The following is a 20,578-nucleotide window of genomic DNA, read 5'->3' on the forward strand; positions in this document are numbered from 1 at the left end:
AAACACAGCACATATATAGGAAGAATCTTTGTATTGCAGAAAACAACAACTCTGTATTTCCCTCAGACCTAATTTCTGAGAATTGTTAGCAAATACATGTAAGGGCTTTGTGTCCTATTAAGTCCCTAAACTAAAGCATGTGGATGTTTCAAGAGAAAAACTCCAAGATTAAAACATGTATACAGATTTTAAAACTAGAGTCCTGCAGTTCAAGTGACCTTACATGATATTAAGGACAGCACACAAGGGGAGGTTGATTTTTTCTCTCTCCCATAATGATGGCTTTATCTATACCCATCCTACAGAAGAACTGATAGCCCTCCATGTTTTTCCTGATTTGTAACCTGCATGTGTTTTCACATGTCCCAGAAGGAATTACTGCTCAATGAGATCCCACATTTAGTCCATAATATCTTCACCTTAGGCTGGGAAAGTAACTTCTCTGAAGCCTTGGAGAGCCACTGCCAGTAAAGTACAGTAAGCTAAATGGACTACGAGCTAGATATACTAATAGTCAGACCTGGTATCAGGCAACTTCATATGTTCATTTATGTACTGGTACAAGAGATGTGGACCACCCCCACCCCCATGTGATTCAAGTGCTTATAATAATCTCAAAAGGTATATAAAAAGTGGTCGGTACCACTATCCCTTGTTCCTAAACCATAGTATGGGGGGAAATGACAGAGCTTGTTTCCCAGTTCTGATGGATCCCAGACTGGATGTGGAACTGGAATTGTCTCTGTGTATGTGCCTTCAATTTGCCTGTCGATTTATGGTGAATCACATTTCATAGGGAAAATGTTGCTATTTGTGTCATTTATGAAAGGGAAACTATCAGTTTTTTCCCCTAGTAGTAATTACATGGGTCCCATGCTAGGATAAAAGCAAGATATTGGATAGATGGACAGGTGGATTCATTTTCCTGCCTGGATTCTGTAGCTGTTACACCTAATCCCTTAGATAACAGGAAAAGATGCTCTCCTGACTGCTCTCTGTGGCCCAAGGTAGATTACTGGGGTTTTAAGAAAGAGGGGAGCTTGTGGCCTGCTTGCCTCAGTACTGTCTGTGAGGATTTAGTTTTGTGAGTATACATTCCCAAAGTCTTGTGATGTTTTTAGTTCACACAGAGTTTCACTCTTGATCACTCCAAAGATACCATAGGATACTAGGGTATATGGTTTACATCATCTGTAATCATGGTTGGAATTTAGCTGTTTCTTGAGTTTTCAGAGTGTATGCATGACCTGAACCTTATTAAGTCATGAAAAAAAGAGGGAAGGGAAGGGAAGACAAAATAGAGAAAGGCAGCTCAATTATCTATACCCAACTATCTCTACTCCATTAAGAAACTAGGTCAGTTTAAAGAAAATGAAGAACAGTATGAGTTCACAGTATGCATTCATTTCTGTGAAAATAATGTCCAGAAAACACAGAAATGTGTGAAAATTAAATATCTAAAATATCCACTGTCTCAGTGAGTACATTCTTTCTCTCTCTCTCTCTCTCTCTCTCTCACACACACACACACACACACACACTATGGTCATTCTTATTTTGGAAATAACACAGCACAGTCACAGAAACTGCAATAAGCACCAGAAGACTTTATGGATATATGGAGAAGAGCTTTCCAGTTTATGTGATCCTAGGCACTCTTCATCTCTTAACCTCCATCTAGGAAAGGGCTGAGAAGCTTCACCATACCCATTTTTTATTGCAGATTGTTCTGTGTCTGAATTCTGTAGGATGTAAGGAAGGAAAAATGGATGGGAGGCATCATGCAATTCATATAGTCTGACATTTTTAGTCTTGTATCTCCCATTTGAAGGAAATCCCCATTTTCAGACTTTTTGGAATAGTACAATTAACTTATCCATATCCCAAATTTAAACTTTCTAAATGATAAGAAATATTCTACCAATTTTATCATCCTTATTTGTCAGTGCATCAGTCAGAGAGGCCTAAGCATTTGTGAATTAATGTATATAATACATGCATGTATTGGATAATATGTAATATGTGCACACCCCTTTAAAAATCACTTTCTGTGTAATTGCAAGGTTAATTGGTGGTAATGGAAATCCACTTACCATGATCTATGCATCAGGCTGCAGAGAAGCCAAAGATGTTAGCTGATGGAACAATTTGTATACTCTTGTCTGCAACTGTCAGGAGATAAGATCGGTGAACAGAATCCAACATCCCCTCTACAGGAAATTTAATTTTTCTTCATGCCAGGAAAATCAAAATATGCATGAGACACAAAATGAGTTACCAGGTTCAGAAGTTTTGGAGAATGGTAATCTCCCCCACACACACACTTTTTTTTTTTTTTTTTTCTTTTTTTTTGGGGGGGGGGGGAGAATGGTAATCTTCCACACCACTTTTTTTCTCATATTCAACCCCCCCTTTTTTTTTTTAAATAACAATGACTATTGATACAGAGTTTTGACACTGTGAAAAGGAGCATCGATAGAAACAGACAGGAAGCAGTGCACACAATGGCTAGAAAATGAGAAGTAAAAGCAAAGAGGTCATGAAAACAATTCTTGTGCATTAGGCCTTGGGTTTTTGATGTAATGCAATTATAATTATTCTTAACATCCTGCAGATTGTTTCAAACATTCTGTAGCTCACAGTATGTTTTTGTATCAAAAATAGTATCTTGGGCTATAGTCAGATGAACTCCATACTACAAATGGGAAGACTCTTCATAGTTATTCATTCTCATGTTGAAATTCATAATTATTCATTCCTTGTCAGGAAGAATAATGAACCAGTGAAAATTTTGTACAATTTTATCCTAGTACTGGATGTCCTGAGTTGTAGCAGAGGAAAGATTATGTAGAGAAAAACACGTAAGGCTGTTTTGTTGGAAAGTTTGTTTTATGTGCAGAAAAATGGGTCTCCTGTACAGAAAACACTGTTTTCTATGCAGAAAACCTATTTTCTGTGCAGAAAACCTATTTTCTGTGCAGGAAAAAAAATGCACTAAATCCTCCATGCTGGGTCTACAGCATAAGTTCTCCACAACACTTTAAAACATTCAAAAGTGGGAAGAATATTGAAAGAATCATTTGCTTTCTGCCACACTGTGGAAACTACCGTAATTCATCCTTGCATACAAGGATGAAATAGTCACGAATTTACATTCCTGTTCCACACTGATGTAAGGAGAGAGAGGAAGTTTTACAGTAATGTGCTGCTATACAGTAAGCCTTCCATATTTGCTGGAGTACAGGACTCCCTTGAAAGTTGCAAAACTGCAAATAAAGAAACCACTACTTCTTTAATCTGATGGAACACCTCTCTAGGAATCTCTAGGTCCTCCAGTGCAGCTCTATAGTCAATGTCCAGCAAAATTTCTCTGAAGAACTTAAGAGTTCTTCATATTAATTGAATCCGCAAATAATCGAATCCACTAAAGTCAAAGCTGCAAATTTGGAGGGCCAACTGTAGAAAGAGCCTTGATCCTGCATATGGAAGCTGCATGTCACATGTCTACACATGAGCAAATTCAAGGTTATGCAATATGTGTATTCTGAATGCGGAAGAAACTTTGTATCCCAAACCACTGAATTTTTTTTTAAACAAAACTGTTTTAATCTTTAACTTTCTAAATACCAAACAATACAAATAAAAAATCTTGACTGGGTTTTTAATGAAAGTTGTGAGGCACTTAGTACATTGAAGGAATTTGTTCTAGACCAGTGGGTCTCAAACTTTAGTACTCCTGCTACTTTGGACTTCAGTTCCCAGAAATACTAGCCAGGAAAAGATATGGTGAGGAATTCTGGGAACTGAAATCCAGAGGGTTCCCAGCACTACCAGTTAGTTCAGCTTTTCCATATTTTCTTCCTTAAACTGTGTTTAAAAAAAAAAAAAAGCAGGGGGACTTTGGCTTATTTTTCTGCTGAAAAGCCTACTCTGAGCCTGAACCAGAAAGGGGAAGAGCAATAGGAAGAGAGAGGGGCTGCTTTTCCCCTTTCCTTTGGCTGTTTCCTAAAAAGCACAAAATGTTAAAAGAATCTGTAAATAATAAATAAAGGGCTCCACGCCTTTAACAAACAAACAGAAAGAAAGAAGCTAGTAGTATGAGCTGTGGCACACTCTTCTTTCGTCTGAGGAGGTCTGTTATGAAAGTTCATGCTATACCAGCTTCTTTTGTTCAGTTCGTCTCAAAGGTACTACAAGATCCCTTTGCATACTGATTTTTCAGCCTTAACAAAGATATGTATTTTAATTTCGCCACTGTAAAGCTATTCGCATCTATTTAATCTTAAACAGAGGGGGACAAAATAGCTTAGCATAATCATTAAAAACTTAACTTTTCCTTGTTATGTGACTTACTGTTAGATTTTGAAACTTTTATAGAGGAAAACAAATAGCACCTGACAAGGGACTACTAACCTGTTAGATGAGTTAAACGAGGAAGTGGCCCTGGATTTAAAAAAAGAATGATATGTTCAGTGCTTCTGGAAAAGTCAATGGGTCTTAAGCAAAGCATATCACCAGTAAACCTTTTTATTGGGAGTGCTAGATAACATTCCTCATCCAAGACTTGATCATTTGGTCACTATAAATAAAGCGTTATTGTTGTTGTTGTTACTTATACAAAAATTGTTGTAACTAAAAACTGTTCTGCAGTTGTGAAAATGCAAGTGCAGCACTGTATTTCATCTAGTATTCCAATATACTGTAGTCAAGAAGCAAAGTCAAGAAAGGCAGGCAGGCTTGTCATGAAACAGATGTTTGTGTGCTTATGCATGCGTGCACACGCATCATCAGATGAGTGAACTTCTGTCTTTCTGTCTTTTGCTTACCCCAGAAATAGGGTGTAAAGAGGCTGAGAGTAGAGGTATGGGAATTAGTTTCACAAAGCTTTGGCAGGAATATGTCTAGCTGAGGAACAGGTCAAGAGATGCAGTATATTTAATAACAGATATTTAAAGTAATGTTTGTATTCCTATTTTTTGGTTCTAAGCCACTGTCATTTCAGCGCACACAGCACCTTTTACTATAACCAAGCTACACGTCCCTCCTTCCCCCAAACACCCATTGTATTTTAATAAACTAGTTCCAGAATCTAGTAAATTTAATTGCCACTGCACCAAGGACTGCAATCATAAGAAATAAAAACAGAAGGAATCTTAACACTACTGTGCCAGTAGTGTAATGCATTCCAGCCCTGCAAGTCACTTATTTGTTGTCCAAGCCTTAATGTACATTCATTAAAATTTCATGGGAGACACTCCTCCCCACAAATGTGTTTTATAAATTCCCAAGAACTTGCTGGCACACTAGAGAGGCTGCTCGCTTATTGCATTAAGTTTTGACCAAAAAAAAAAAAGCCTTATGGCCTAATTTTCTAGACTTCTGTGCCAACGCATAAATGAACTACGAGCAGGCACAAGAACTGCTTCCTTTAGTATCTGTATTCTTCTTCTTGAGCAGCACCTGCACTGCAGAATTAATGCAGTTTAACATTACTTTAACTACCAGGGGCCAATGCTATGGAATTCTGGGATTTGTAGTTTTGTGAGTTTTTTTAGCTTTCTGTGCCAGAGATCTTTGGTGCCACAACAAACTAAAAACCCCAGAGTTCCATAGGATGGAGCCATGACAGTTAAAGCCATGTCAAACTGCATTAATTCCAGGGTGGAGCCCTAGAAGGACCCTTGCCTCCACCAGACAACCTTCTTTTCCTCACTGAGTTCCCTGTTTTGGATTCCATCTCTGTTGTGACTTTGTGTATGTACGTTCTTGAAGTTGCCTGTCACATTGAGGCAGCCCCATAAATTTCATAGAGTTTTCTGAAGCAAGCAATACTGAGGTGATTTTTACCAGTTCATTCATCTTAAATATAGCCTACAGCACCCGTTATTCCTTTGTGATCTCCTATCCAAGTACTAACGAGTCTGACCTGCTTAGCTTCCAAAATCAGACAGAATCTGGTTCTTTTAATCCTCCCCATACACTCAGGTCTTCTGGGGGACATTTACTTCGACCACCCAGAATTACACTGGCAACTGTCACTCAAACGACATTTTCATTGGCCGCCCCAGACTATGGAATGACCTTCTGAGAGGGATTCAGCAGCTAAACATGCTGTAAGAAATTAAAACAGTTTTAAACATTATCTCTTCCAGCAGGTCTATCCAGTTGATTTTAAACTATGAATCTTAAATCTGAATTTTTAAATTTTAAGCTAGATCATTTTAATGTATCTTATATTTATATGTTTTAACTTAGTGTATTTAAATGGTTTTATGTCTAACAATAAAGCCATATTTTGTGTCTTTGGCCATTGGTATCTCTGCTCCTTAAAGAAGTTGCTAGGGCCTAAATACTGTAAAGGCACCAAATCCCGTCTGATCTTGGAAGCTAGGCAGGGATAGGAGACTATCAACAAATACTGAGTGCTGTAGGCTATATTTCAGAGAAAGGAACTGACAACACCACCACTGAATAATCCTTGCTTAAGAAAACCCCATGAAATTCATGACGTTACCACGAGTCAACAGGCAACTTGAAGGCACATACATACACCAAGTCACAACAAAGATAGAATCTAAAGGTGGGAACTCATGATGAGGGAAAGGTTGCCTGGCAGAGACCAAGGATGCTTCCAGGACTCCACCAATGGCTTCATCCATTTATAACAGGCACTGTGATGCAATTCTATATCCCCACTTCACATATTTTCACTGGTAAGAAAACCAATAGTAGAACTAGTAGGAAAACTCAGGAAGGCTGCAAACTGAAACGCACATCAAACACACAGCACTGCTCAGTCATACTCTCCATCAAGGGGGAAGCAGCCTAAGTGGCTGTGGAAAAGTTAGTTCAGTAGTGCTGTGTTAGAAAGAAGGCTTTGTTCTCTTTGGGGTGAGTTGATTTCTTCACAATTAAATAGGTCATAACTGGCAGGAATAGGGTGACTTGTAGAATAGAAAGTTTAAGTAAGTTTAAGTTACATTTGATGAGCATGCTACAACAGTCTGTGGTAGAGTTAAGTAGTTTCAGACCTGGGCCTAATGGTGCCAATGTGTGTGGGTGGAGTGGTCCTTCACTGGTTTTTATTGCTTTGTGCCTTCAAATCATTTCCAACTTATGGCAACTCTAAGGCAACTCTATTATGGGGTTTTCTTGGCAAGTTTCTTCAGAGAGGGTTAGCCATGTTGATGCAAACGTGAGCGCGCAGAGTAAACTTGGAAGCTTTGTGTTGAAGATAAACAACTGTTAGCTGCTGGAGCATGCCAGGAAAACAGTTGCTTGAAGAAAGGCAAACTGACACCTGGCTTATCTCTGTAGAGGCGCTTTGTTTATTCTTGTTGCCAAAAACACACACGAGAACAATCAACACCATCCACCAACTACAAAACCCACACTGTACAAACAGACATCTGAGCTTATATACACATTTGCCATGTGGCAATCCAGCTCAACCCCTTCCTGTACAATTTCCTGTGCATCTTGGAATATCTTCCCCCTTGCAAAGATGACACAGTATATTTACATCTTGCTATGTGCTCTTTGGCACACACTGTGACCTTGAACATCACTGCTGGTTTGAGTCCCAGCTGCAGCCAATTCTAGGCTTCTGCAAAGTGAATAACCAAAATGTTACATCTGAACATTTTCATACACTCTATAAATTAACAAGCCACTGCATCCTCTGAGGCTGAGAGAGTGTGACTTTCATGGCTCAGTGGGAATTTGAACCCTGGTCTCCAGAGTCATAGTCCAATGTTCAAACCACTACACCATGCTGGCTTCACTGGTAAAGTCTGCTATATCACTTACTTTAAAATATATCAAGCCAACTCTGCTGTGTTTGAAGGCTATGCTCCTCCTTAGAATGAATGGGGCTCTGAAAGGCTACCACAAAGCCCTGGAGCATCACTGGAGACATCAGATGAGAGAGCCACATAGTCTAACCAAAATCATATTTTTGGGGTTGCTTGTTTGAAAGGAATAAAATCAGAAACGATATGTGGCCATCTGGCTTCATCTACTCAAAAGTAACTTAGCCATGCCTCTTGTTCTCAACTGGAACTAGCTGCAGTTCCAGGACTTATCAAGTGTTTGTTTAATACTGAAACCTGGTACATGTCACTGTGACAGGATATGTTTTGTTGGGGGTAAATAAATGCAGCAGGCAGGCTACAACAGAAACCTTTTGCTGATCATTTCTAGTGTTCCCCCACAGCAAATGGTGGAATCAGGCCTGTAAACAATGACCAAAGCTGTAAATCCCAGTGGTTATTATTATTAACCTTTATTTATGAAGCGCTGTAAATTTACACAGCGCTGTACATGCAATCTTTTAGTTAGACGGTTCCCTGCCCTCAGGCTTACAATCTAAAAAGACATGACACAGAAGGAGAAGGGAGTGGTGGAGGGAAAGGGTAAGAGGTCCAGCAGTTCCTCTCAACCTCCGAGGTCTGGACCAAGGCAGATGGACTGGAGGGAGGGCAAGGCTTCATAATGGATGGTTAATCATTATCCAGAGAAAATACATAATCACAAGTAGGATAATATATATACAGTACATAGGAATACAGGAAATGGATCGATAAACAGCCAACAACAGAACATCAGATAGTAAGCGACAATTATGCGATGCCTGGGAAAGCTTCTCTGAATAGGATGGTTTTCAGCTCCGTTTTGAAGCTGGTTAATGAAGTGGTGGCTCTTGCTTGTGGAGGAAGAAGGTTCCAGGAGTGAGGGGCAGCAAGTGAAAAGGGGCGAATCCGGGATGGGGCAGAGGAAATCCTGGGCTGAGACAGGAACCCTTGACTACCAGAACGGAGGGCCCTGGTGGGAAGGTGAAGAGAAAGAAGGTCTGATAAGTAAGGAGGGGCCAGTCCATGGAGGGCTTTGAATGTCGACAGCAGGAGCTTATACTGGATGCGGAAAGGGAGAGGGAGCCAGTGAAGGGATGCCAACACAGGAGAAATGTGGTCAGAGCGGTGGGTGGAAGTGATAATGCGTGCAGCTGAATGCTGGACAGAGATTAAAGGACGGAGGTGAGAAAGAGGAAGCCCAGCCAGGAGGACATTACAGTAATCAAGTCGTGAGATCACTAGGGCATGGACCAGGATCTTGGCAGTAGAGGCGGAGAGATATGGTCGGATTTTGGCAATATTGTACAAAAAGAATCTACAAGCCTTGGCTGTGGTCTGGATCTGAGGGATACACGACAGAGAAGAGTCAAAGATAAAGCCAAGACTGCGGGCTTGCTGGACTGGTTGAATGGAAATGTTGTCCACAGAGACAGAAAAGGAGTGTTGAAGGTTGGGCTTAGGAGGAAAGACAAGGAGCTCCGTCTTGGACATGTTGAGCTTCAAACGCCGATGGCGCATCCACTGCGAGACAGCTGTAAGGCAAGATGAGACTTGCTGTTCAAGCCTTGGAGAAAAGTCAGGGGCAGAAAGATACAGCTGGGTGTCATCGGCATACAGATGGTAGGAAAAACCAAAAGAGCTGATGAGTTTTCCTAAGGACAGTGTGTAGAGAGAAAACAGAAGGGGACCCAGAACAGAGCCCTGGGGAACTCCAACAGATAAGGGAACAGGAGAAGAAGTCAGACCCCCTGCAACTACTGCAAAAGATCTGCCAGACAAGTAAGATCTAAACCAGTCGAGAACAGAGTCTGAGAACCCAAGGCCAGAGAGTATGTCAATTAGGAGACAGTGATCAACAGTGTCAAAGGCTGCAGACAGATCGAGAAGAATGAGAACAGAGTAAAGGCCATTAGCCTTGGCCTGTAAAAGGTCATTCGAGATCTTAGTGAGAGCTGTCTCTGTAGAATGCCTTGGGCGGAAACCAGACTGAAAGGGATCAAGGATGGAATTGGCTTCAAGAAACTCAAGACAGCGCGAATAGACAACCCGTTCCAAAACCTTAGAAAGAAAGGGGAGAAGAGAAATCGGACGATAGCTAGACAAAGAGGAGGGGTCAAGAGAAGGTTTTTTCAGAATTGGGGAAATGAGAGCATGTTTGAAGTCCGAGGGGAAGGAGCCTGTAGAGAGAGAGAGATTGAAGATATGGAGGAGCGAGGGCAGAAAGGAGGGAGCTATAGAGATTAGAAGACGAGTAGGAATAGGATCAAGAGGACAGGTAGCAGGTTTGGAAGAGTTCAGAAGTGTAGAGAGTTCATCCAAAGAGGCAGGAGGAAAGACAGAAAATTTGTTAGGCGAAGGTGATAGAAGATTAAGAGCAGAAGAAGAATCAGGAGGGACTATCTCAGAGCGAATAGTGGTAATCTTAGAGATGAAATAGTTAGCAAAGTCATTAGGAGAGAAAGATGAAGAGACTGGAGGAGAGGGAGGTTTAAGCAAAGTGTTGAAGGTGGAGAACAAACGCTGTGGGCACCTCTCATTGGCAGAGATCAATGATTTGTAATAATTCTGTTTAGCCATAGAGAGGGCGCGTGAGAAGGAAGAAAGAACAAATTTGAAATGGATAAAATCAGCCCACTCTTTGGACTTTCTCCAAAGACGTTCGGCCGCTCTAGATCAGGACCGGAGAAACTTAATGTTGGGGGTAAGCCAGGGCTGAGGCCTAGTCTTAGAGGAAGAAGTGCGTACAGAGACAGGGGCAAAATGGTCGAGAGTTGAGGAAAGAGTTGAGTTAAATAAAGACATAGCTGAATCAGCAGAATCCCCGAGATTTAGGGAAGAGAGAGATGAATCCAGGGTCAGACCAAGTTGGATAATTATTAATGTGGGCTGTGCTACACCCTGCCCCTCAGAGCAAAGCAACTGAAAGATGGAACCCCAAGGTTAATATAGGGCAGAAGCAAAAAAAGGAAATTGAACTGTGCATGTGTAGCCTACGCCACCTCCCATCCTAACAGGTATGAGATCAGTAGAAACAAGTTACCATTAGGAAGGTTTACTCCCTGGGTTTTCTTAGCAACTCTACATGCTTAAACTGCCAGGCTAAGGCATAAACTATTTAGCAAGGTGTGATGAAAACAAAATACCCCTTATTATTCCAGCAGACAGCTGTTAACATTTGGCCGTGGTTCTGTTAAGGATTCTAGAACCTGCCTGTCTGATGGCAGGGGGCCATATCTGCAATACCTCTATTGGTACTTGTTTAGAACAGTAGACTGAACAAAAAGGAGCTCTTTATAGTCCTTCTTTCCTTCCCTCCTTTGCTGTTACTTAAGGAGTTCAAGCAGAACATTGGGGGGGGGGGTGACAACACAACAGTCATCCAATAATAAAGTTGGATGGAACCTCCAAGGGCCATATTGTCCAGCTCCCAGCAAAGCAGGAATGTAATGCTAAAGCATCCCTGAGACATGGCCAGCTAGATTGTGTTGGTAGACTATTTCACTGCAAGCAGTTCTTGCTGTAATAATGTTCCTCCTAAGATTTAGTTGGAATTTCCTTTCTTGTAAACTCAATCTATTGATTCTGGGCCTCCCCTTCACAACAGCAGATGACCACTGAAGAACAAGAGATGACACACAGAGCAACTAGTGAGTGGTTGAACCTCAGTGGTAGAGCAAACACTTTGTATGCAGAAGGTCCAAGTTCAATCCATAGCATCTCCATACAAATTGAGAACAAGTTATGCCTGAAAAACAGAGTACTGTTGTCAATCAGTATCAACACTAATGGAGTACATATAAGGGAGCTTTCTATGTTCTTAAAATGCCAGCAGAGTTGAAAGGAGTCTGGGTATGTTCTTCCTCTCCCTTCAGTTTTGTGAGGCAGGTGACTGATCAAGATGTAGCCTGGGCTCACTAACTGAGCTTCATGGCTGAGCAGAGATTTGATTGTGCATCTCCATAGTCACAATCCAATTTTTTTTAACCATTACATAGTGCTGGCTTTGTTAAATATCCCCACTAAGGATTGAAAGTTTTAAGAAAGCATTTAATAATCCTACTGCTGAGTATGTTAAAACCATGTTAAGACAATCCAGGTTACTATTTTTACAGTACACATCTTGTCTCTTCCTTCTCCATTCAGATGTCTATTCTTAAACTTAATTCAGCCAAGGGTAGATCACAAGACAATTAGGCTCAGAACAAGGAGGAAATAATTTTTTTGTTGTTTGTGGCAGTTACCTTTGTTCATTGAGGTAAAACCAGCAACACTTGCTTATGCAGAATGAATCACACATCCTATGCATCATAAGAGTGAAGAACAAATAGGTTGTGATCTTGTGATGCTGTAGATTGTCAGCCCCCCCCCCCCCCCCAGATACTGGACTGCAGCTCACCACAACCTTCATCTTTGACTTTGATAACTCAAGCCATTTGAAGTTACACCCTTGATTTAGGTTGGTTTTGTAAAGTTAACTGAGCTGGGGGAAGACATGAATGTTCAAGAGTCCTGGCCCCTGCAAGCCCCTGTTTTAGATTATTCTTGACTAGTCCACACACCTTATCAGTAACTATGAATATATATTTCACCATCTTGATTGTGCTTAGAACAGGGGTGGGAATCATGTGGCCCTCCAAAATGCTAGATTGCAATACACAGCATCCCCTGACATTGGCTTTTCTAGCTAGGGCTCCTGAGTGTTACAATCTAAAAACATCTTTCCACCTCAGGCCTAAAGACTGGTGTGCAACCACAATGGAATGAATCTCAAATGTGTGTGTCTAAACAGAAAATGCAGTAAATCCACTTGAACAATTTGAATGGGCAGAATTTGGACCTATCAAGAAAATTGAAGGGGAAGAGCTTGTTGTTTGGCTTTCCGCTCTAATGTGTTTCAGCTTTATCAGTCCAACATATTTTGCAGCTTAGAATTATATTTTTAAAATTACAAGAACAGGTGTAAGGACATTTGCCAGAATGCAGAAACAGTTATCAAAGGACTTGATCCTACGTTCACCAGAGGCAACTAAAAGATCATTCATTAACTTTAATAAGGTTTCCATTGACAACGGTGGGACTTGGATCTGGGCCTAAAAAGGAATACTCTGATCCTTTAAAATATCAGAGTGATACAGTATGTATGATATTTATCTGTTGTTTTTCATTCACGTGAGAATATTATACACTTTGATGTCATGAACTAAGTAAAGGCTGCCAAAAAAGATCTGGTAACTAAGAAGTGCTTTTATGCTGTAGTAAGCAAATACTAAGAGTGTATTTGGCCTTTTTTTTCCCCTTCCGGGAATGACTCCAAGTAGATGTCATTGGGGTAAATGCACAAACAGTACTGACTGGAAAAAAAATAGGCCTTTGTTTCACTAACAAGCTCAGCTTCAGAACAATGGCAGCAGACTCTCAATTTTCCTTATGTCTGACAAAATAAAGGGGCAGAAGTTTCATTTTAACAGGGTACAAATTAAAACAGTAGAAGCTGAGCTTGTTAGCAAAATATATTTGTTGAAAGCACATTTTAAAAAAAGTTGTCGATCACACTGAAATTCTAATTGAAGGAATTCTAACCATCCTAACTTACTGGTCTTTCTTTCTTTCTTTCTTTCTTTCTTTCTTTCTTTTTCTTTTTCTTTTCATGTAGGCAACACTATAAATTCAATAGCATTTTATCTTAAAATATTCCATGGGAAGAACAGTGTCTAATTTGTGAAAGAATGTGAAGCACAGAGGATCTTGCTGTTGGAAAAAACCAACGGTGGCCAGTATCTAATCTTCAGTACTAAGCATTTGTAACAAGGAAATCTCATTCAACTAAGTGAGACTGACTCAGAATGAATGTATTTAGGACTGGGGTCTAAGACTTTGATGGCATTAAATTTCTTTAGTAGCTGTCCAGGAGAACTGTCCTCATACTGAAGAAGAAACTGAATGTGCTGACTCCATTCTTCAACTTGCATGTGTAGCTGGTGCCTCCTATGCTAGAAAGATGGTGAATCCACTTTATGTTTTATTATAAAGAGCTGTCCAAGGTTCTGAACCTATTTAGAGGATTAGTTTCAGAACCTTGGACAGCCCATTTAAAGTTTGGGCTTCGCAGAGGAAGCAATTTCCTCTCACACCACTGGTTGCTTCCCTTCTTTTGGCCGTAATGCCTAGCATCCTCCTACATGCTTTTCTTTGTTTTTCTTAAAGAGGTTGTCATTGTACCATAATGCCAAAGCCATGGAAAATGGCTATGGAAGCAAACCCTTTGGCAAATTAGGCACTAGCCCAGCCTAGTTCTTCATTTCAAGCCACAAATAAGAGAACTGACTGTGAACACAAGCTTGCTCTTCCTTTAAGAGAATTTATTATGTATAAGTTCACCATGCAAACAAGAGAAAATGTTAGTGACCTATAAGTGAGAGTGTGGTTACGTGCTTGAAGGAAACCAGTGTCTCACATGGAGACAGTATATGGTGCAGTTGCTCCTCCAAATTCGCGAGGGATCCGTTCTGGACCACCACCACCCCGCAGGTTAGGAGACTCGCATATAATCAACCCCTTTGAGCATAGGGCGTACACCCCGGGAGCGCACCCCATTCACCTTGATGGCGGGTCACCCCTCCACAGATTGTCAAGTCTGCTGATTTCAAGTCCGTGGACTTGGAGGAGAGCTTGTATTTTTTTGTCTTTTACTGTGCCAGTGAACTTGATTATCTAAGTATATGTAATTCACTTTTCTGCTCATCAGCAACCCAGAACAATGTACTTAGTCTTACTGAGGTTTTAGCAGTTTTTAGTTCATTTGTTTAACTGCAAATATTACAAGGTTTGGGACAACAGACCTGCTGAGGATTTCTCTCTTTAACAAATCAAAACTGTGACTAGATCCCACAGATACATCTGACCAGTAACTTTTGGGTGCTTCCAATGATGCTTTTGTAGAGGTCATTTTCCTTCATCATGGGTTGTGTTTCATTCTGTCCTTTCTGCTGCTTGAAAGTTTACATGGGTTGAAAGTAAGTGAAAGGTGACTTTTGCTGATTTCCCCCCTTTGTTTTGTCACTCTAGAAGCCCTTCCTTTTTTATCTTCTCTGGAGGGGTAGAGGGATCTTTGGAATAGCATGTGAAGCAATGTAAATGGCTGCAGAGCAAAGGTAGAATTTGTATAAATCACTTCCCCTCCTGCCCACTTTCCACACATGGTAGCCTCCATTACATAACAGAGTGGTCTGTCGGCAGAGCAACACAATTGTCATGCAACCTCAAATTATTGATTATTTTTTAATTTTTTTATAAATGAAAATGGACTCTCTCCAGTAAATATGACTTCAGTACTTCACTGCAGCAATCAAGTTCCAACCAGAAAAACACTCTGTTTTAAATAAGTGGCAAATGCCTTATAGTTGGTGTTTGCTAAAGCAGGAAAGACTATAATTAAAGGATCAGTTCACTAATATATTGTAAGCTGAATTTTGATCTATATTTCCTTTCCTTAATGTTCTAAAATTGGAAGGTAATATCAATGGAAAATGTAACTGAATGATTTGTTTTTATTGCTCATTTATAGTTAATTTCCTGTACTAGTAGTATGGGGGGGAAATGATTTAACTGAGAGTCTAGTGTGAATTCCTTACAAGAAACCAAAAGATAAATAGTGGCTGACTCCCTGTTGCCTAAAGGTTTCAGAGTACAGACATAGCTGTTTTAATAAAATCTCTGAAATCTTCCAGCGAGGAAAGTGTGAGAGCTGTATCTGCTGCTCTTCAGCTTCTTTTATGTGGATTGTATCTAAGGTGGTGGATTACTTCGATAATGATTTTAACAGTCATGGTGAAAATTGACATCTTATCCTCCATGTCTGTTCACATCCACATGAGGTCCTCATGGTATTGTCAATATGCAGACGATACTTAGTTTTTTTCCTCTTTGACATCTCATTCAAATAAGGGCATGAAAAGTGTTTGACATCTGTAATGGTTTGTAAGAGGGCCATCCAAGTGAAACTCAATACTGAAAGGACAGAAGAACTGTTGATGGGCATATTGTTTACCTAGTGTAGTGGTGGTTATCCTATTTAGGGCAGTGTTCAGTTAAAAATATAACATAGATACTCGAGTAACCTTGGTGGCATAGAATGTTTTACACCAGCTAAACAAGGATAGTTTGGCTATCATGACCAGCTCTCCAGTAGCATTCAAATTAGACTCTCATAATGGGTTAAACGATGTGGATCTGACTGTGGAGATAGTTCAGAAGCTGCAGCATTTTCAGAACATGGCCACTGAACTGTTGTGGCTAGGCAATGGGAACTTATTGGCCAGTTCTTAAAGAAATGCATGATCTGCTTCCAAACAAAGTGCAATGTGCAACTGAGGGCCTAATGGGTCATCCACTATAGGGGTGGGAAAATGCAGCCCCAAGTTCTCAGATCCCGGGAGGGGGGGGGATCACAAAAATGGCCCATTAAATGCCCTCATCCACTGGCTGGAACAGTGATGGGTTTCAAGACACATCTCAGTTCATCACACATGGGGGGAGAAAACAGAAAGTAGCCAAAACATTAGGCAATAAACCATGAAATTTGAACAAGAAATTATTTACCGTAACTTCTGGGGTGCATTTTGGCTAGTTTTGAAACAATGATGTGAAACTGTGGCCCACCACAGGGGCAAAAATAATCTGCCACCCATATGTTACTATCTCATAAGACTGCATATACAGTCAGGTCAACCTTAAGGGCTCCAAGGAGTACCCTGATTGTTTAAAGCAGGCATAGAGGACTTTTCTGTTCTCCATCTAGTCTGCAAGCTTCTAATGTTGTTATCTCCAGTGAGCAATCAGAGAAAAGAGAGCTTTGCAAGACTAGCAAAGATAAGGAGGGCTTGGATAAAAAGACCACATTAACACACATAGGAGACACAGTTGGGAAGTTTTTTGGTTAGAGCTTTTTTATCTTTGGCATGGCAGAGGGCAAGGATCTAAGTATCAGAAGACTCACCTGCCCTCCATTGATGCCCAGCCCCAGCCCACCTGTTGGGGAAGTTCCACAGGATGGCAGTAAGTGGGATCCAGATGGGCAGATGCCACTATATCATTCATGCTGCTACACAAGGGTGAGACAGTAATTATAAGCCCCACATTGGGCCGGATCCAAATGCTACAATCCCCAAGAACCCCAGGGGTGCAAAGGGGGTAAATGTGCACACAGGCTTCAGTCCTACCCACCTCAAAATAGATCATCCTCACACTGCCAACCCAAAAGTTTTGACAAGGTTAAAACACCCACATTTCAAAAGTAACAATTCATAATAGGACATGACTACATCAGAATCTACACATATAGCTCAAGTCAAGGGAAGAAGAATGGAGAAGCTCATTAAAATAACACTAGCTGGAATCGCAATCAGAGAACACTTTTGAGGTACAGAGTACTTGAACCCCTGCAGCCAGCAAACGGCAACACAATTCTTTAAATGAAAAAACACATTGCATAAAACTGAGCTGCCATTTGCAGGCAGAAAAGCTATTGCCATGGAGTTCACTTGTGAATGGAAATGTATAGATTTGAACTATGCTTATACTCAGTAGGACAATGTCGAAATTGGTAAGAACTACATCTAGCCACACCTATTTGTTGACCCTGTCAACTCTTGGATGTTCGCCATGCCTATAACTCCATCCACTACTGAAATGGGTGGGACTCTTCACAGTTTCAGTTCATCTGTTAGCTTTTTTTTTTTTAATCTCCCACTCTAGGTCAAAGCAGGAATGGGAACTTTGCAGCCCTCCAAATATTGTTGAACTGTAATTCAAGCATTCCTCACTGTTGACTATGTTGGCTATAGATCTTGGAAGTTGCAGTGCAACAACATCTGAAGAGCCAGAAAACTGGAAGTCTTCTGTTAAAGATAACGATATCTCTAACATGTTACTGGTGATGGGGTGGCCTTTTTTGTTTTTATTCTAAATGCAACAACTTGTATCAGCATTATATTTTTAGAGTAACAAATAATGTTTACTCACTGTGCCTAAAACATCACTTTGGTGGGAGGGTCATGTGGAAGGGTGTGTGTGTGTGTGTGTGTGTGTGTATGAAGTGCTTTTATAGAAAGCAATTTTTAAAATGTAGTAGTAATTCACCAGAGTGGATTACTTTTTTCACACTACTACAGTGCCTAACTAGATGAAAGTACTTTTTCAATTATCATTCCAATCTCTACTTTTGAGTTTAAGAAGGAAAAGAAAATTGCTGTTTAGTTTAAAGAGAAAATATTGAAAAGTGATGTCTTTTCTTTTTTCTTTCCTTTCCTGTAAAAAGTAGATAGTGCAGTTTAATCCATAGGATCATAGAACTGGAATATTAATTAGAATAGTGCCTGACTTATATCAAAGTCCAGGCATCTGGCTAAAAGTTTTCTGGACCAGCTTTCAGCCTTTAAGTAAAACAGAATCTGCTTTAACACTCACCTAAAACTTCTGGTCAAAATAGGTTTTCACATTAGTTAGTTGTGCAGAGTGTTACAGGATTTCAGTCAACCACGTTAGTTGTGATGTTCTAGGTAGCCATTTTAGTTTTGGGTCATGTTTAATTGGGAAATATATTCCCAGAATAAAACTAGAATGAATGCTTTGAGAGAGGGGCCATAGCTCAGTCGGAAGGCATGCAGTTTTTTAAATTTTACTTAGAATATTTTTATATCTCCCTTCACCAAATCAAATTCCAGGTAAGATCTATACCATAATAGAAAACACATGTTTTATATACATGCAGTAAAGTCCAAGTTTCTGTCCTAGCCATTATTAGGTATGATTTTTGGTAATAAGTTCAGTACAGAAGTCTTTCTTTCAGATGTAGGAGAGTAAAGTTTATAATACCAAGCTAGATGACAAAAATCCATGATCTGCCTTGAAATTAAGGCAGCCTCCTGCATAGGCCAGTCTTCTCCAATGTAGTGCTGACCAAATATGCTGAAGTACAGTATCATCCTTAGGCAGTATGGACTGGGGAAATAAGTTTGGGAAATGGTGACTTCCACTTTCTTCCATATTTGTTCTGACTTGTGCCTTGTTCAAGGAAGCATTCCTCACACTATATCAGGATAAAAGACAGAACCTGTGACTTTTTAGAATAAGCTCACTGAGAATGTTTTCCTATTCACTATACAATAAGCCTCCACATTCTGTGGGGTTAGGGGCACAAAGCTGGAAAAACTGCAAATAAAAAAACACTCTTTTTTTTAACCTGAAAGAACACCTCTCCAGAAACCTCTGGGTCCTCCAGCACAATTCTATGGTCAACATCCACTAGAAGCTGACCACTGAACTGTGCTGGGGAACCTACAAATGCCTAGAAAAGTGTTTTTTCTAGAAATCTTTAAGTCTCCCATCATGACTTTATGGTCAACTTCTAGCAGAATATATTAATCAAATCTGTAAATAATCAAATCTACAAAGTCAAAGCCACAAATGTGAAGGGCTAACTATACGCAGAATTGTCCACCTATGAGTGCCTACAGGATTACTGCATCTAGCCATCAGCTCTATGTCTTGTTATTGTGTGCCTGCAAGTTGTTTCTGATTTATGGTGACCATTCCTGGCAAGATTTGTTCAGAGGGGGCTTGCCATTGGATTCCTATGAGTCTGAAAGAATGTGACTTGCCCAGGATCACTCAGTGGGTTTCCATGACCAAGTGGGGATTCACAACCTGGTCTTAGAGTCCTATTCCAGCACTCAAACATATCTATCTTCTTTTGTAGGGTAATAATTCTGAACGTTACACGAGTGTAAATAAGAACAAATAGTCTAAAGTTATTCTAGTTGGTAATCTGAGTCAATATATAGTAACTGATTTTAATAATAACATTTTTGTGGGTCAGAATTAATTGCTTTCTAACAATGTATGGAATCCAATTTTCTTTGCCCTGTAAGAATGATACCAACATATGTAAACACAACAGGGGTTGGTGTGCCACAGCCTAGCCTAATCTAGAGCTGGCTGAAACAATGGAAATATCTTTCTGAGTACATTGTGGGTTAAATCCAATATAGTTAAAAACATCTGAGTGCAACCACAAATATGCTGGTATTCAATTGTGCTATGAAAACAGTTTTATGTCAAATTCAAGTTGGACTAATACAGTAAACTGCTAGTACAGTTAACCCTTCTTAAGAAAGGTTGTCCTTAAGAAGCCTATTGTTGGGGAGGGAACAACACTGTGTTCAATTGCTTAAGGCTGAAAAGTGCTTCAGGTACAAAAACAAATCATCTGCTGTTAACAGGATGCTTGGCATTTAAACAATACTTTTTATCCTATGCATTGGCTATATTCTAAAGCCCTATAACTTAATGTAAGTACCTAGGCAGTTGTTGTGTCTCCAAGTTGTTTCCATCTTATGGGGACCCTAAGGTGACTCTATCATGTGGCAGGTTTCTTCAGAGGGGTAATATCCAACCTCTCCCATTTAAGGATTGAGGCAGGTAACTGCAAAGAGAATTCCGAATACAAATCACAAAAATAATAACAAAACAGTCCCCCAAAACCCCCACCTTTCTACCCTCCCTCCACTTTCTTACAGTTTCAGTAAAGCTCTAATCAGATGGTGCATTCACATGATACCGGACATCACCGCCAGATGTTCACTGGCTTAATTGGTGCTAATGTTCCAAGTCCCTCAACAGCTAGGGCTCCGGTGCTAATGGAGGAAAACTGTATCTTGCTTTCTCAT

The 20,578-nt window shown here is 40.2% G+C and overlaps 1 protein-coding gene and 1 long non-coding RNA gene across 2 annotated transcripts in view; one reads left to right on the forward strand and one right to left on the reverse strand.

The window, feature by feature from the left end:
* The window catches only part of KCNQ1 (potassium voltage-gated channel subfamily Q member 1), a 462,809-nt gene that overhangs the window by 374,925 nt on the left and 67,306 nt on the right, over nucleotides 1–20,578 (forward strand). The window lies entirely within an intron of this gene.
* Nucleotides 1,624–20,265, reverse strand: LOC121919064. Its single transcript, XR_006101388.1, has 4 exons — nucleotides 20,209–20,265; nucleotides 4,414–4,443; nucleotides 2,094–2,168; nucleotides 1,624–1,742 (listed from the first exon to the last, which is right to left on the reverse strand). It is a non-coding gene; the product is annotated as an uncharacterized LOC121919064 (long non-coding RNA).

This window comes from Sceloporus undulatus, chromosome 1 (genome assembly GCF_019175285.1).
Source record: "Sceloporus undulatus isolate JIND9_A2432 ecotype Alabama chromosome 1, SceUnd_v1.1, whole genome shotgun sequence".
In the NCBI taxonomy this organism is placed as follows: domain Eukaryota; kingdom Metazoa; phylum Chordata; class Lepidosauria; order Squamata; family Phrynosomatidae; genus Sceloporus; species Sceloporus undulatus.